The sequence below is a fragment of the Bos indicus genome, chromosome 21 (assembly GCF_029378745.1).
Source record: "Bos indicus isolate NIAB-ARS_2022 breed Sahiwal x Tharparkar chromosome 21, NIAB-ARS_B.indTharparkar_mat_pri_1.0, whole genome shotgun sequence".
NCBI classification, from domain to species: Eukaryota; Metazoa; Chordata; class Mammalia; order Artiodactyla; family Bovidae; genus Bos; species Bos indicus.
The window spans coordinates 11953016-11969976 of record NC_091780.1 but is presented as its reverse complement, the minus strand read 5'-3'; the positions used below and the strand labels follow the sequence as shown (position 1 = coordinate 11969976).

The following is a 16961-nucleotide window of genomic DNA, read 5'->3' as shown; positions in this document are numbered from 1 at the left end:
AGAAGTAATTTGGCCAAGTTCAAAGTCAGGGGTGGAGAAGCACACTCTGCTTCTGTGGAAGCGACTGCACACTTACTTGGGGAAATGAATGGACAAAGGGAGGGGAGGGAATTGGACCACTCTTTCAATCTGCCCCAGAGACAAACAGGGAGTTACTATCAGATGCTAGCTTGGCAAAGAAATGCTTGATAACATTTTCTATAATACAAGATAATAAGATTAAATACTATTTAGTTATGTTCAAAGTCAAAGGGCTTCCCAGGTGGCTCAGATAGTAAAGATTCTGTCTGCAATGCAAGAGACACTGGTTCAATCCCCGGGTCGTGAAGATCCCCTGGAGAAGGAAATGGCAACCCACTCCAGAATTCTGGCCTGGGAAGTCCCATGGACAGAGGAGCCTGGTGGGCTACAGTCCATGGGGTCACAAAGGGTTGCAAATGACTTAATGACTGAACAGCAACAGTCAGAAAGAGCTTTTAAGTCAGAAATAACCAAAGATGGCAAACATTGGACCTCTCAGTCCTCAAAGCTCCATCCCAGTACTGAAGTATCAGGTTCTACAGTGACCCTCCTTAACCCACACTGGATCCAGTCTGCCCTGCTCAAGTGTCCCAGCGAGTCAAGTGACCAACAGAAATCCTGCTTGTAAGATTTCAAGCAGCATCTATATTAAGTCAATCAAATGTATTTATCACTTAATATGTTTTCTGAATTAAGGAGAAAGAAATTTGAACAAGCCAGATTGAAAAGGAAGTATTGCACAGGGGGAAGGAAGGTGAGGCTTGGACCCCAAATCACTGGCTGTAGTATTTATGACTGTGCCACCCTGGGCATTTATCCTCTAACAAGGCAAGACATTTAACCTCTTTGAGTTCCCTCATCTTAAATATAAGGTCTCAGCCGTATCAGATACTTTCTCAGTACATGTCTGAATTACAAACAAATGCAAATACATTTATTTGCAAACAAAATGATTATAAACGCAATATGAATACATACAAATAAAATTGTTGTTATCACACGGAAATGAAAATAATACCTTTTATACAAGGTCAGTTTATCCAGGATCCGTTTACAGTGTATAAATACATAAACTTTAGGAGTCCAGCATTTTGTGAGTGTACAAAAAGGACTGGTTCCTTTGATTTACTTTCCCTTTAAATACATAACCGAAAAAACTAAAGCAGATGTGACCTGACCAAAAGCTACATTTTTCTCCTAATTATTCAGAGAAAAGGAAATTCCCTTTTTATATATTTATGTCTTTCCAAGTGCAAATTGGCAAAAACATATTTTCAAAAAATAAAAATATGCATTTTTTTTTTGTAATTTAAAAGGCAGAAGACTGACAACTGAACTTCCCTCTGGGGAGGCAAATTTTGATATCCATCCCCATTTGTCAGAAATGTTAAAATTCTTAGGAAAGTAGCAGGAACAGACCCAGGGTGTTGTAAAGAGGCCCCAGGGACTGTGTGAGGCACTGCGAGGCTGAACTGCCACTCTAACCCAGAGGATGAAGCAGAGCAGTGACTTCTGGCCTCCTTTGAACTTCGGCATCAAAATGGCACAGGGTTGATTGGTTTCTCGACAAGCTTTTTTCAAAGTTACCATAGGCCACTTGTCTATTGTTTTTAAGCAAATGAATAAAAATTAGCTGTATTTTGTAAAAGTTCTTAAGGTAGTGAACAATCACGTCTCTTCATTTTTGGAGATGACTGTGGTTCCCCCAGCATCCCCGATGGCTCAGTGGGTAAAGAATCTGCCTGCAAATCTGGAGACATGAGACGTGGGTTCGATTCCTGCGTCAGAAAAAAATCCCTCCAATATTCTTGCCTGAAAAATCCCATGGACAGAGGCATCTGGCTGACTACAGGCCAAAGGGTCGAAAAGAGTCGGACACAACTGAGCGTGCATAATACCTAGCCCTTCTACCACAAGAAAGTCAAGCAATATCAAAGCTGTTTTACTGATGCCTGCTCTGTTTATTCAGAGAAAGCAACAGCACCCAACTCCAGTACTCTTGCCTGGAAAATCCCATGGATGGAGGAGCCTGGTAGGCTGCAGTCCATGGGGTCGCTAAGAGTCCGACACGACTGAGCGACTTCACTTTCACTTTCATCCATTGGAGAAGGAAATGGCAACCCACTCCCGTGTTCTTGCCTGGAGAATCCCAGGGACGGGGGAGCCTGGTGGGCTGCCGTCTATGGGGTCACACAGAGTCAGACACAACTAACGCGACTTAGCAGCAGCAGCAGCTCTGTTTATTATAAAGTAGGTGCTAGTTTCCCCATCTTTAAATGGAAAACAGCACAGTCAGGCTAGCAGCTACATGCCCAAAGCCAATTGCTCAGTAGGTAGGAATAAGAGCTGGGAATGAAACCCAGGTCAGTAGATTATAGATAAGTCCTTTATCTACCTGCCATGCTGTGCTGATATGTGGAAGGCATGTTGATGAAAGAAGTGGCAAAATGAAGCAAAGTAAATTTTCATGAAACAGACAATGGTATTTCTATCTTATATCCAGACTGTCAAGTACAAAAAGGCTCTTTCTGAATGTCACTGTCTTCGTGGCTGTAATGGTATACGAAATTCCCAACGTTACTTGGAGACTCAGATGATATAATGTATGTAAAAGTCAGCGCAGTTCCTGCTACACAGTGGACAGGTGATAAGAATGATGATGATATTGATGACAATAAGCACGATGGTGTACAAACACTCATCAGCATAGAAGTGGTCTCTATAGCTCTGAACTGGGATCAGACTCGACTTTTTGACAAGCTTTACACAGTGAATTAATACATTAAAAGTGGGTGATGGAGCAGGCCAAGTTTTCACTGTTTGTTGTTGAATTAGATCATCATTTCTATTCTCTCTTCCATATGCATCATGTACATTATAGGCCACAGTGCCTAGACCAGCAAACTCACCAGCTGGGTGCAGAAATCCAGGTAATTGTGTCTACCAGCTCTGAAATCTTACTACAACCAGCTGGATTGTCCAACATTTCTAGCCTCAGGGCTGGTGAGACCAGATCTTTTGAGGGGTATTACAAAGACCTCATTTCAGGTGTCACCTGGCTATTAATTTTTTAAAATACATTTATACAGTCTTTTATGAATCCATACCCCAATTTATTTTCTGCATGTCCTTCTTTAAAGAAAGGAGAATAAGCATATGACTTGAATCATATTTTATAGTTCTTTTATTTGAATTTGGAAATACATACATGTTCATATAGTAGTATCTCAACAACTAGAAAATGTATATTAAGCATGATTATATGGAAAGTTCCTCAGCTCAAATAAATCATTGTGCTTGAACTCTGGCTTGAATTACCTCTGCTATTATTCTGCTACTTGGAAAATTTTCTGTCTAAAACTTGTATTTCATTTTTTTAATTGAAAAAGAAATCACTGGTTTGTTTTTTTTTTTCCAGAAACTAAATAAATTACCTAACTAAATGATGAGATTTCTTTTCACCACAGAGAAATTCAATGAAATCTTCTGCTCGATGTTCCAAATTAGTTCTGTCAGCCATGAAATTCCACTATGAAAACTGGAATTGTCCCTCACCAAAGGTTCATGTTAGAACTAGCTTGAAGTAAAAAGGTTCCCAGGACTGCTTTATTTGAACTTAATCATAGAGATTTCCTGGGGTTCTATACCAGCCTGCTCACTTGCAGTACCAGGTGGAGGTTGGTGGGGATACAGAGCCCTGGCAGCTCTCAGATCATCTAGAAGACCTTAGATTCTCTCTCGGAACTTAAGTCCGCTGTCTCACTTCTGCCAAGCTCCAGCTATAGATGTCATAAGTTTACATACAAATGGAAAAAATCTCATAATATCATTCACATTCACATTCTATTACTGATAATAGTTATCATTCACTGAGCCTCTACTACGTGTAGAACACTACCCTAAATGCTCCATGTGTTTCCTCACTGAAACCTTGAAATGGATCATGAGGGAAATATCACTGTTTCCATTTTGCAAATGAGTTAGCTTAAGCTCAGTTCAGTCAGTTCAGTCACTCAGTCGTGTCTGACTCTTTGAGACCCCATGGACTGCAGCACACCAGACCTCCCTGTCCATCACCAACTCCCGGAGTTTTCTCAGACTCATGTCCATTGAGTCGGTGATGCCATCCAACCATTTCATCCTCTGTCTTCCCCTTCTCCTCCTGCCCTCAATCTTTCCCAGCATCAGGGTCTTTGAGCTTAAGCTCAGTGAGGAAAAAATTCATTCAGGATCATCACTTAGTAGGAACTCAACCCTTCCATGATCTGACCATCTAATTTTGCCCATCCCATGTCTCTCTGAGTTCAGATAACTAGAAGTCTGATACACTGGTGAGACCATCCGTGTGGAAAAAGATTCTTTCCTTTCTCTCCCTTCTAAACAAAAATTTTACCAAAGACCACACCATTTGGTCAAACAACATATGATAGCTACAGTGGTGTTTCTTGTAATCAGTGGTCTGATGATCTGCCCACTTAATTAACAATGGTAGGATTGGATGGTGTATGTCAATGATCTCTGTAGAAAGAAGCATGTAGCTGCTGAAAAATACTTGTGGCCATTTTAGTTAAGCCATAATAAGATGAAATGATTTTTAAACTGAATCAAAATCCTTGTGTTTAAACCTTTTCTTGGGGCTTCCCAGGTGACACTAGTGGTTAAGAACTCACCGCGATGCAGCTTGGATCCCTGGGTATGGAAGATCCTAGAGGAGGGAATGGCAGCCCACACCAGTACTCTTGCCTGAATAATGCCATGGACAGAGGAGCCTGGTGGGCTACAGTCCATGGGGTCGCAAAGAGTCAGACACGACTGAAGAGACTTGGCATACATGCAAACCTGTTCTTGGGACTTCCCCGGAGGTCCAGTCACTCAGACTCTGCATTCACAATACGTGGGGTGTAGGCTGGGTCCCTGGCCAGTGAACTGATCCCCATGCTGCAATTAAGGCCCAGTGCAAATAAATAAATAAATATTTTAAAAACCAACACTTTCTTTATTTTTTTCCTCTAGCAGCTGACTACGGGTGCAGTCCTGAGAAGTACATCTCCACTGTTTCAGGTCAGTTTTGAAATGGACACAAAAGTTATCTTCTGTGTGTGGACTGTCCTGATTTTCATTGTATGAGTGACAGAAAATGGCCATATAAAGCAAATAGACCTCTTAAATGTATCCAGCAGAAAAGCAGAAAATGTGCAAAGGAAAACGAATTCTGGCTCACTTGTGGATGACCCCTCTGCTTTATGACCTGAGTTTTCTGGGGTCTCAACCCTGGAGGCCCCCGACATAGCTCTCTATTTTAATTTGTCCCTCTGGGTACTGATTCACTAGGCTGGAATTCAGCCTTCTCTTGAAAGCTAGAACAAAGGATTACAAACAAGAAATTAGCAGAGCAATCAACAGGCAAGAGGATATGCATTTAATAAATGCCAACCTTTATTTTTCTAACAGGCCTAGAAAACAATTACCCAGTGGCTAGGCACCATTTGATTAAATTGCCTCTGATGATTCTGAGAGTGGTGATATGATTAAACGACTAGTGGGTGATGGGCAGTGATGCCCAGTGGACCTGGTTGTCTACATATTTATTGATATGTTGGTTTCAAGAAGGTGGGCTTCCTGACAATTTGTGGCATCTCACTTCTGTGCTCCCAAATTGGAAACTAGGCTCTATAAAAGACCTTATCAAAACCAGGGCATTTTTATATCTTCTTTCCATACGTGGTGTAAATTAGTGGGCCTGAGGGAAGAAGTATTTAATTTATTTGAAGAACTTTGGTTGTAGACATTCCATATTCAAAAGTTAAACCAGATAATTACTGTCAACTTCAGAACTGGAAGGGTCAGCCTTGAAAGGGCAAAAGGGCAAGCTCTCGGTGAGAAGTCAGTTCATATTTGCTGATGCAAATTGGATAAGCACAGGGAGAAGCTAACACCTGCACTGGTAGTTACCCAGGTATGCAAATACACCTGTGCAGCTTTTAAACATGGAGTTTCTATAGTTCATTACAAAGTATTTCAGTGAAAATGCTTTATTTGAGCAAAATAACTAACTTGACCACCTTCAGTTAACTGACCTATTCCTAAGATGTAATTCTCTTGAAAACAAATTTATTTTCTTCTTGGAAGAAAAGGGCCATAAGCTCAGGTATAACTCAACAGCCTGAAAATGTAGTCACTTTCTTTTCTGCTGTTTGTCATGTGAAATAGGATGATGGTAAGTAATTTTCCTTCTTTGAATTTCAATTTTCCGATCTGTAAAATGGGTCCAAAATTGTATCAATTGAGAGATCATAAAATGTAGACGAGTGCCAGCATTGCTATCCACTCCTTTTGTGAGTGGGAACAAATCTCTTACCTACTCTAGCCTGTTTTTTTCATCTGTACAACTGAGCAGATGGTGGAGTGGAACTCAATGACTGTCAATGTGACTCTTTGGACACTAAGGGGAGAATTCAGAAGTTTGAACCCACGACTTGAACCCAGCAGTGCTATGTCATCGCTGTGGCTGACTGTGACTGTGAATACTTCTCCCTGGGGAAAAAGGTGCCTTTTTTTTTTTCCAATTGCTTTCATTATGTTCTAAAGGGAACTTGTGTCCCCCTAAATGTGTAGATTACTTAACCAAATATCATTATAATTTTTTCCAGTAATAGAATTTGATGATTCTGTGAATGTTAAAGAATAAGACATTTGGTTATGGCATTAAAATAATGTCTCTTTATTCTCTTTCAAATGTTTCAAAGAGCTATTGTCTTAGGCTTTTTAATCAAAAGACTACATAGAGGGGACTGCAGAAAGATCATGAGATCTGTGGAGCCCTGCCAATGGATGCAAAATTCTGTGTGTGTGTGTGTGTGTGTGTGTACATTTTCTAGAAGAATCAATAGCTTTCATATATTTCCATATTCTCAATCATAAAAAAGTGAAGAACCACTGATTTATTGACTGGAATTGGCCTAAAATATTTTCACTAAAAAATGAAAATACTTATTGGATGATTTATTTATGAGTGATGAGGTAACAAGAGGACAAATCATTTTGACTACGCTACTTGATTGGTTATTTTAATGGGTAGGCAAATATGAATCTGAGGAACAGAACCATTCACTGTAGGGAAAGCTGACACATATAAATGCTTAAGAAATTAAAATACTTCCAGCTTCCCTCCTGACTACTTTTATCCTCCCATTTTCCCTGTCTTCATCAGTCAAAACTCTAAAGACTAGGGGTACTGAGTCAAATATTTTTATATTTTACATACAATTTCTCCCCCTGAAATAATCATTATTATAACTAAAATTACTTTATTGTTGAAAACAATTTAGTATTAATAATCAAGAGACTTAAAAATCTCCATAGCTTTTGGCCAAGTAATAACATCCTTAGGTATCTATCCTAATGAATAATCTAATATATAAACATGTTATTTTTTAAAATTTTCCTTATAGAATATTAAATCAATTAATGAATAAGTATATTAGAATAGAAAAGGTTGAGTAAATAAATTATGTAATACCAATGTAATACTGTTTTATGCAGCAATTAAAGTATGTTTAAGGGCCTGGGAGAAGGCAATGGCACCACACTCCAGTACTCTTGCTTGGAAAATCCCATGGACGGAGGAGCCTGGTAGGCTGCAGTCCATGGGGTCCTGAAGAGTCGGACACAACTGAGCGACTTCACTTTCACTTTTCACTTTCATGCATTGGAGAAGGAAATGGCAACCCACTCCAGTGTTCTTGCCTGGAGAATCCCAGGGACGGGGGAGCCTGGTGGGCTGCCGTCTATAGGGTCACAACAGAGTCAGACACGACTGACACGACTTAGCAGCAGCAGCGGCTAAGGGCCTATATTGTGATTGTGAATGTAAAATCTAGGAAACTAAGTTTTATAGTCTGTACAATAAAAGTCATCAATGGAAGTTATCACCAAGTACTAGAATGAAGGATGATTTATTATCTTCCTTACAGTTTTCTATTTTTATCCACTTTACAATGATAATATGCTATGCAAATATAAAAGTATAAGTTTTTGTTGAGCCTTTACAAGGCTAATATATCACACAATTCGACAATGATAATGTAACATACATATGTTATTAGGTTATTCTGTACTTTCATACGGAAATCTGTCGATAATATACACATTTCAGTTACTCTGATTTTCAGTGTTTCAAGTTTATAATTGGTCATCCTGGCTAAATTCTAAGCTTACTTGGTGACACAACTCTTTATCTTATGGATTTCTTTTGGTTCTTAGGTGAAAGATAGTTCTGGAATGGCTTAATTTGCTCACATTGATTGGGTTTTTTCCACCTGATTTTTTTTATAAGATTTTTTTAAAATTTTATTTTATTTAACTTTACAATATTGTATTGGTTTTGCCATATATCAAAATGAATCTGCCACAGGTATACATGTGTTCCCCATTCTGAACCCTCCTCCATCCTCCCTCCCCATACCCTCTTCCCAGTGCACCAGCCCCAAGCATCCAGTATCGTGCATCAAACCTGGACTGGCAACTCGTTTCATATATGGTATTATACATATTTCAATGCCATTCTCCCAAATCATCCCACCCTCTCCCTCTCCCACAGAGTCCAAAAGACTGTTCTATGCATCAGTGTCTCTTTTGCTGTCTCGTATACAGGGTTATTGTTACCATCTTTCTAAATTCCATATATATGCGCACTGACTCGATGGACGTGAGTCTGAGTGAACTCCAGGAGTTGGTGATGGACAGGGAGGCCTGGCGTGCTGCAATTCATGGGGTTGCAAAGAGTCGGACACGACTGAGCGACTGATCTGATCTGATACTGTATTGGTGTTTTTTTTTCTGGCTTACTTCACTCTGTATAATAGGCTCCAGTTTCATCCACCTCATTAGAACTGATTCAAATGTATTCTTTTTAATGGCTGAGTAATACTCCATTGTGCATATGTACCGCAGCTGTCTTATCCATTCATCTGCTGATGGACATCTAGGTTGCTTCCATGTCCTGGCTATTATAAACAGTGCTGCAATGAACATTGGGGTACACATGTCTCTTTCAGTTCTGGTTTCCTCAGTGTGTATGCCCAGCAGTGGGATTGCTGGATCATAAGGCAGTTCTATTTCCAGTTTTTTAAGGAATCTCCACACTGTTCTCCATAGTGGCTGTACTAGTTTGCATTCCCACCAACAGTGTAAGAGGGTTCCCTTTTCTCCACACCCTCTCCAGCATTTATTGCTTGTAGACTTTTGGATCGCAGCCATTCTGACTGGTGTGAAATGGTACCTCATAGTGGTTTTGATTTGCATTTCTCTGATAATGAGTGATGTTGAGCATCTTTTCATGTGTTTGTTAGCCATCTGTTTTTAAGGTGTGTGTCTCTGAGGTTGTTGGTACTGTTTAGTCTCTAAGCTGTGTGTGATTTTTGGCCACCTCATGGACTCTAGCCCACCAGGCTCCTCTGTCCATGGGATTTCCAAGGCAAGAATACAGAAATGGGTAGCCATTTCCTTCTCTAGGGGATCATCCCAATTCAGGGATTGAGCCGGTGTCTCTGCATTGCAGGCAGACTCTTCACCACTGAACTACCAGGGGAACCCATAGCTCTGAAGAGAGAGAAACAAATGCATTTATTAACTTCATGAGACCTGGAAGAACAGAAGCATCCACAAATATGCTGATCCAGTGTCACAGCCTTGTGGGACAGTGGTGATCTTGAAGACAGAGGAAAACCACAGTTGGTTTTGTGGCTTCATCTGAGTCATGTTCAGACTCAAAATCCTTCAAGTCACTCTTACAAAACTCCAGCTCTCTTGAATGATCAATAGTAACTTCCTGGTCTTTGACCATCATAGGCACGTGCTGTGAAATTTTGAAAGCCATTATTGTATGCACAGTATTTAGGGGGAGATGAAATCCTGCCTTCATGATTATACCATCGAGGGCAATTACAAAGACATACGGCCCAACAAAGCACATATTCTTTGTGTCTGGTATTTTATCCTTTTGCAATTGGTACCTCAGATAATAGAATATTCTCTTGTGTTGTCACTGGGATATTTTCATTTTTCACTGGCTATTTCATGCTATCCTGAGCATTTAGCCTAACACCAATTCTGGAGTGTCAGACAAAGGATGTCTTCCTATCACTGAGCAAAACTATTTGAGATTTGTTTGGGCTGAGGGCAGGAGTAGACAGCTGGGAGGCATTTTGGTCAAGGAGAAAAATGACATTTTCTGAACTGGAATGATAGATTGGGAAGCTTGCAGATCTTTGTTCATAGTTCTTTTCTGGGAGGGGGAAAAATAGGGAAATTCTAACCAGTTGCCAAAACTAATCAAAAATGAACCCAGCAGGCTGCTCCCCCCACATTGAATTTACAAGGTAATGATAATCCCAGTTATTTACAAACACGTATTTAAAAATCCAATTTCTCTGTTCAAAAGATTGTAGGGGTTGAATATCGGGTTTTTATTTCTGATATATAAGTAGGAAATATACAGTTGTGATAAAATCCTTACACTAAGTTAGCTAAACAATTTGTTGATAGCATTAGATGACACAATCCATGAACATTATGGGCAGCCTGAATTTTGGCATGTGTACAAAGGTTTTAGTGAACACACACGCCAGTGGAACCTGCCTTGCTTACTCAGGGCCAGGCAGCCATGTTTTATGTCCCTCTCCTGATTTCTTGCATTCTTTCTAATACTGATCTTATTGTTCAGTTGCCAAGACTTGTCTGACCCTGTGACCCCATGGACTATAGCACTCCAGACCTCTCTGTCCTTCACTATCCCCCCAAGTTTGCTCAGATGTATGTTCATTGATGCCGTCCAGCCTCCTCATCGTCTGCCACCGTCTTCTCCTGTTGCCTTCAATCTTTCCCAGCATCAAGATCTTTTCCAATGAGTCAACCGTTTGCATCAGGTGGCCAAAGTATTGGAGTTTCTGCTTCAGCATCAGTCCTTCCAATGAATATTCAGGACTCATTTCCTTTAGGATGGACTGGTTGGATCTCCTTGCAGTCCAAGGGACTCTGCTCTTACAGATCATGAGAACTCTCTCTCTCTTTTAGCCATGCTTTGTTTAGGTTCCCCTATGTGTGAAACAGAAACAACCACACATTTTGCTTCGTTTTATTCTGTTAAAAGCCTGCATGCACAGAACTCATCAATTTCTCTGAAGGCCTCTGTAATCTCACACCACAGGTAAGTTGGAGTGATGACCAGATCAGAAAGTTCAGTGTGATATAAGTTTGAATAGTGACTGCAAGGAGCAGCAGAGGAAATGTATCTTGAACTTTCTTGAGAATAGAGCTCTCTGGAGCATGGCTGGTGCATCTGTGAGTATGCACAACTATGCAAGATGATCTTTTGCTGGATAAAATTCTTTTTCTACTTAGTTTTTGTTCATCCTTTTAAAATCTGCATATTTAGGTAGGTTTTATAATACTCTTTGTGACCCCGTGGACAGTAGCCTGCCAGGCTCCTCTGTCAATGGAATTCTCCAGGAGTGGGTTGCCATTCCCTTCTCCAAGGGATCTTCCCAACCCAGACATTGAACCTGGATCTCCTGGATTGCAGGCAGATTCTTTATCATCTGAGTCACCAGGGAAGCCCTCACACATGTATAATTTACAAATAAAAAGTGGGAAAAGTGACAGATTTTGTTTTCCTGGCCTCCAAAATCACTGTGGATGGTGACTGCAGCCACAAAATTAAAAGACACTTGCTCCTTGGAAGAAAAGCTATGCCAAACCTAGACAGTGTATTAAAAAGCAGAGATATCACTTTTCCGACAAAGGTCCCTATAATCCAAGCTATGGTTTTTCCAGTAGTCATGTACAGATGTAAATGTTGGACCATAAAGTAGGCTGAGCACTGAAGAACTGATGCTTTTGAGCTGTGGTGCTACAGAAGACTCTTGAGAGTCCCTTGGACAGGAAGGAGATCAAACCAGAAAATCCTTAAGGAAATCAACCCTAAATATTCACTGGAAGGACTGATGCTGAAGCCAATGCTCTGGTACTTTGGCCACCTAATGCCAAGAGCCCACTTATTGGAAAAGACCCTGATGCTGTGAAAGACTGAGGGCAGGAGAAGAAGCAGGTGACAGAGGATGAGATTGTTGGATGGCATTACTGACTCAATGGAAATGGATTTCAGCAAACTCTGGGAGACAGTAAAGGACAGGGAAGCCTGGCATGCTGCAGTTTATAGGGTCGCAAAGAATTGAGTATGACATGACTGAGCAGCTGAACACCAGCAACGTACTGTGGATAATCTTTAAATTCTTCTTTTTCTGATGGGGGTCTCAATAAGAAAAGTTTAGATAATATTGCCTATGAATTTGAAATTGTTTTATTTTCCTATCTCAATCCATATTTATTGACTGTTTATCAATGTCAAGAAGTTATAATTCTTAATTTGTAATTGAATGTTTTCAAAGAAGCATTCCTTTTCCCTTTGTTAAGCTAAGAAGCAGCATTGTAGCTGCAACAAGCCAGGAATCTTGGGTTGTCTTTTCTCAGAGGAAGAATTGTTCACACCTACTGTGGTCAGAATCACTGCAGATGGTGACTGCAGCCATGAAATTAAAAGACGCTTACTCCTTGGAAGGAAAGTTATGACCAACCTAGATAGCATATTGAAAAGCAGAGACATTACTTTGCCAACAAAGGTCTGTCTAGTCAAGACTATGGTTTTTCCAGTAGTCATGTATGGATGTGAGAGTTGGACTGTGAAGAAAGCTGAGCGCCGAAGAATTGATGCTTTTGAACTGTGGTGTTGGAGAAGAGTCTTGAGAGTCCCTTGGACTGCAAGGAGATCCAACCAGTCCATTCTGAAAGAGATCAGCCCTGGGATTTCTTTGGAAAGAATGATGCTAAAGCTGAAATTCCAATACTTTGGCCACCTCATGTGAAGAGTTGACTCATTGGAAAAGAGTCTGATGTTGGGAGGGATTGGGGGCAGGAGGAGAAGGGGACGACAGAGGATGAGATGGCTGGATGGCATCACTGACTCGATGGACCTGAGTCTGAGTGAACTCTGGGAGTTGGTGATGGACAGGGAGGCCTGGCGTGCTGTGATTCATGGGGTCGCAAAGAGTTGGACACGACTGAGCGACTGAACTGAACTGAACTGACTGTGGTCAGGATCTATTTCTTCAGGCAGGAGAGCTGATGGAATAGAACACAATACTGAGCAGAGGCAGTGGGCTCAACCACTATGCCAACTATCTCCTTTAGAAAAACCCATCAATAGCCAACACATCGATGTCCAAGGGAGCAAGTGGAGTTTGTCATCTCTGGAATTTGAAAGCAGAGCTCCTAAAGGTACAATGGCCAGCATGGAGCTTGGGCTGCAGGTCCTGAGGATTCACCCATGCAATAGTGCTTCTCCAAAGGTCAATTTAGAAAGCCAGTGCTTACTTTGGAAGGAGGGAGGATCCAGAATACTAAGGAAAACAGCTCTGGGCAAAGAAAACTGAACTGCAAGTAGAGCACAGGCAAAACTTACGACACCCCATGGGTCAATCTTTCAGTATCTTTAGTTCAGTTTAGTCACTCAGTCGTGTCTGACTCTTTGTGACACCATGGACTACAGCACACCAGGCTTCCCTGTCCCTCACCAACTCCCAGAGATTCCTCAAACTCATGTCCATCAACTCGGTGATGCCATCCAACCATCTCACCCTCTCTCACCCCCTTCTCCTCCTGCCTTCAATCTTTACCAGCCTCAGGGTCTTTTCCAATGTGTTGGCTCTTCACATTAGGTGTCCAAAGTACTAGAGCTTCAACTTCATAATCAGTCCTTCCAATGAATATTCAGGGTTGATTTCCTTTAGCATTGATTGGCTTGATCTCCTTACTGTCCAAAGGACTCTCAAGAGTCTTCTCAGCACCACAATTCAAAAGCATCAGTTCTTCCATGCTCAGCTTTCTTTACGGTCCAAGTCTCACATCTGTACATGACTACTGGAAAAACCATAGCTTTGTTTATATGGACCTTTGTGGGAAAAGCGATGTCTCTGATTTTAATATTCTGTCTAGGTTTGTCATAGTTTTCTTTCCAAGGATCAGACGTCTTTTAATTTTGTGGCTGCAGTCACCATCTGCAGTGGTTTTGGAGCCCAGCATTTGCTACCTCCACTTGTGTAATTCCAAAAGTTGCTACATCCATCTCTCTGAGAAATGTTGGTTTTTTGATAACTGGCGAAGGATTGCTCTTTTCTTCAAAGTGCAAAGCTGTGAAACCTCAAGGGGTTACATTTATCCCTTTCAAATCCCTGCTGACAAGCAACATGGGGCATGTAAAAATGGTTTAAAACGTGCATGCTGAGAAAACCTTGTCCCAGAGTGATACACTTCACAAACATAACTCAGTAGAAAGTTTTTCCCTAGATTCCTCTTCTCTCTAACCTCTTTCTAATTTGCTATTAATATCTGATATTTTCCTTTTTCCATTTCCTTTGATCTTCCCTTACTACTAATTTGTAGGAAGACATAAGATCATTAAGTTCTAAACAATCATGTTCTTGCTTCCAGTGCGTATGTGTGCATGGGTATGCACGTGTGTATACAGAGGAACTTAAAAGTCAGAAAGACAGGTTCAAATCCAGGCTCAGTCACAAGAAGAGTATTAGAATTGGGATAAGGACTGAACTTTTATGATTTCCAGTTTCTTCTCAAATAAAACTAAAAATACTACTACTTTCAAAGCTTTTGAGGGAACAGAGAAATTATCAATTTAATTGTAAATTTAGCTTCCTTAATCACTCAGATGGTAAAGAATCTGCCTGCAATGCAAGAGACCTGGGTTTGATCTGTGGACTGGGAAGATCCCCTAGAGAAGGGAAAGGCAATCCACTCCAGTACTCTTGCCCAGAGAATTCCATGGACAGACCATGGGGTTGCAAAGAGTTGGACACAACTGAGCAACTAACACACACACAATTGTAAATTTAATGATCAATTTGACTGATATTGGCCAAAACTCAATAACAAGGCACAATATTCTGAAACTTTAGTTATGTTATTTAATTTGACAATTAAAAGCAGGTGTCTAATCTAAAACAATACATATTAATAAATCTGGAGTTTTATCTTTACTCTTTGTGTTTTCTTTGGAATCTAACGTCCACATAGCTGTTGAGGATCAAAGCCTCCCAATGCCAGAAAACTGGAAAATTGTGTTCCCCAGGTGCACACTGGATGGACCAAAAGATGATCATACCAAGTGAAGTAAGTCAGACAGAGAAAGACAAGTACAATATGGTGTCACTTACATGTGGAATCTTAAAAATATCTTACAAATGAACTTATTTACAAAACAGAAACAGACTCATGGACATAGAAAGCAGACTTATGGGTACCAAAAGAGAAGCAGCTGCTGAGTCACTTCAGTCGTGTCCGATTCTGTGCGACCCCATAGACGGCAGCCCACCAGGCTCCCCCGTCCCTGGGATTCTCCAGGCAAGAACACTGGAGTGGGTTGCCATTTCCCTCTCCAATGCATGAAAGTGAAAAGTGAAAGTCACTCAGTCATATCCGACTCTTAGCGACCCCACGGACTGCAGCCTTCCAGGCTCCTCCATCCATGGGATTTTCCAGGCAAGAATACTGGAGTGGGGTGCCATTGCCTTTTCCGAAAGAGAAGCAGGGGGAGGGATAAATTGGAAGTATGGGATTAACAGATGCAAACTGCCATATACAAGATAGATAAACAACAGGATCTAGTGTGAAGCATAGGAAACCATATTCAATATCTTGTAATAAACTGTAATGGAAATGAACAAAAAAATTATATAGATATATACATATGCAGGCAGGCATGCAAACTCAGTTGCTCAGCTGTGTTCGAATCTCTGTGACCCCATGGACTGCAGCTCACCAGGCTCCTCTGTCCATGGGATTTTCCCAGGTAGAATACACGAGTGGGTTGCCATTTCCTCTTCCAGAGGATCTTCTTGACCCAGGGATCAAACTCAAGTCTCCTGAACCTCCTGCATTGGGAGGCAGGTTCCTTACCACTGAGCCACGAACCACCTAGGAAGCTGATATATGCACAGTCAAATCACTTTGCTGTGCACCTCAAACTAACACAATATTGCAAATCAACCATACTTCAATTAAAAAAAAAAAAAGAACAGAACAAGGTGGTGTCTGTGGATTTGTGCTGAAACGAACAGTCGGTATTTAGGTTTGTAAGTGGTTTGTAAATAAGTTCATTTGTACTCCTTTTTAGAGTCCACATATAAGTGGTATCATATAGTAGTCTTTTCTGCCTGCCTTAATTTATTTAGTATGATCATCTTTAGGTCCATCCACGTTGCCGCACATGACATTATTTCATTTTCATTCTTTTTTATGGCTGAGTACTCGGGCTTCCCAGGTGGCGCTAGTACTAAAGAACCTGCCTGCCAATGCAGGAGACAAGAGACACGGGTTCAACCCGTGGATTGGGAAGATTCCCTGGAGAAGGGCACGGCAACCCACTCCAGGATTCTTGCCTGGAGAATCCCATGGACAGAGGAGCCTGGGGGACTACAGTTCATAGGACACGAGTCAGACATGACTGAAGCAACTTAGCACACACACACAATTTTCCATTTTGCATTACTCCATATATCTTATATATGGGCTTCCCAGATGGCTCAGTGGTAAAGAATCCAACGCAGGAGACTCAGGTTCAATCCCTGAGTCAAGAAGATCCTCTGGAGTAGAAAATGGCAACCCACTCTAATATTCTTGCTTGGAAAATACCATGGATAGAGGAGTCTGGTGGGCTACAGTCCATGGGGTCGCAAAAGTGTCAGACACGTCTGAGTGACGGAGCATGCACACACACTAAAATGAACCGTCTGAACTAACAAAATTAAGAAAAACTGTTTTCATTCTTCAAAGCCTGGCATAACCCAGGCTCTATCTGAAGAGACTGAGCC

The 16961-nt window shown here is 41.1% G+C and overlaps 1 long non-coding RNA gene across 1 annotated transcript in view; it reads left to right on the top strand.

The window, feature by feature from the left end:
* LOC139178163 (uncharacterized) overlaps positions 1–16201 on the top strand; it is an 85165-nt gene extending 68964 nt beyond the window's left edge. Inside the window, exons 2-4 of the long non-coding RNA XR_011562548.1 lie at positions 5035–5082; positions 6419–6567; positions 9581–16201. This is a non-coding gene — a long non-coding RNA (uncharacterized lncRNA). The remainder of the gene's footprint in view (positions 1–5034; positions 5083–6418; positions 6568–9580) is intronic.
* The last annotated feature ends 760 nt before the right edge of the window (positions 16202–16961 follow it).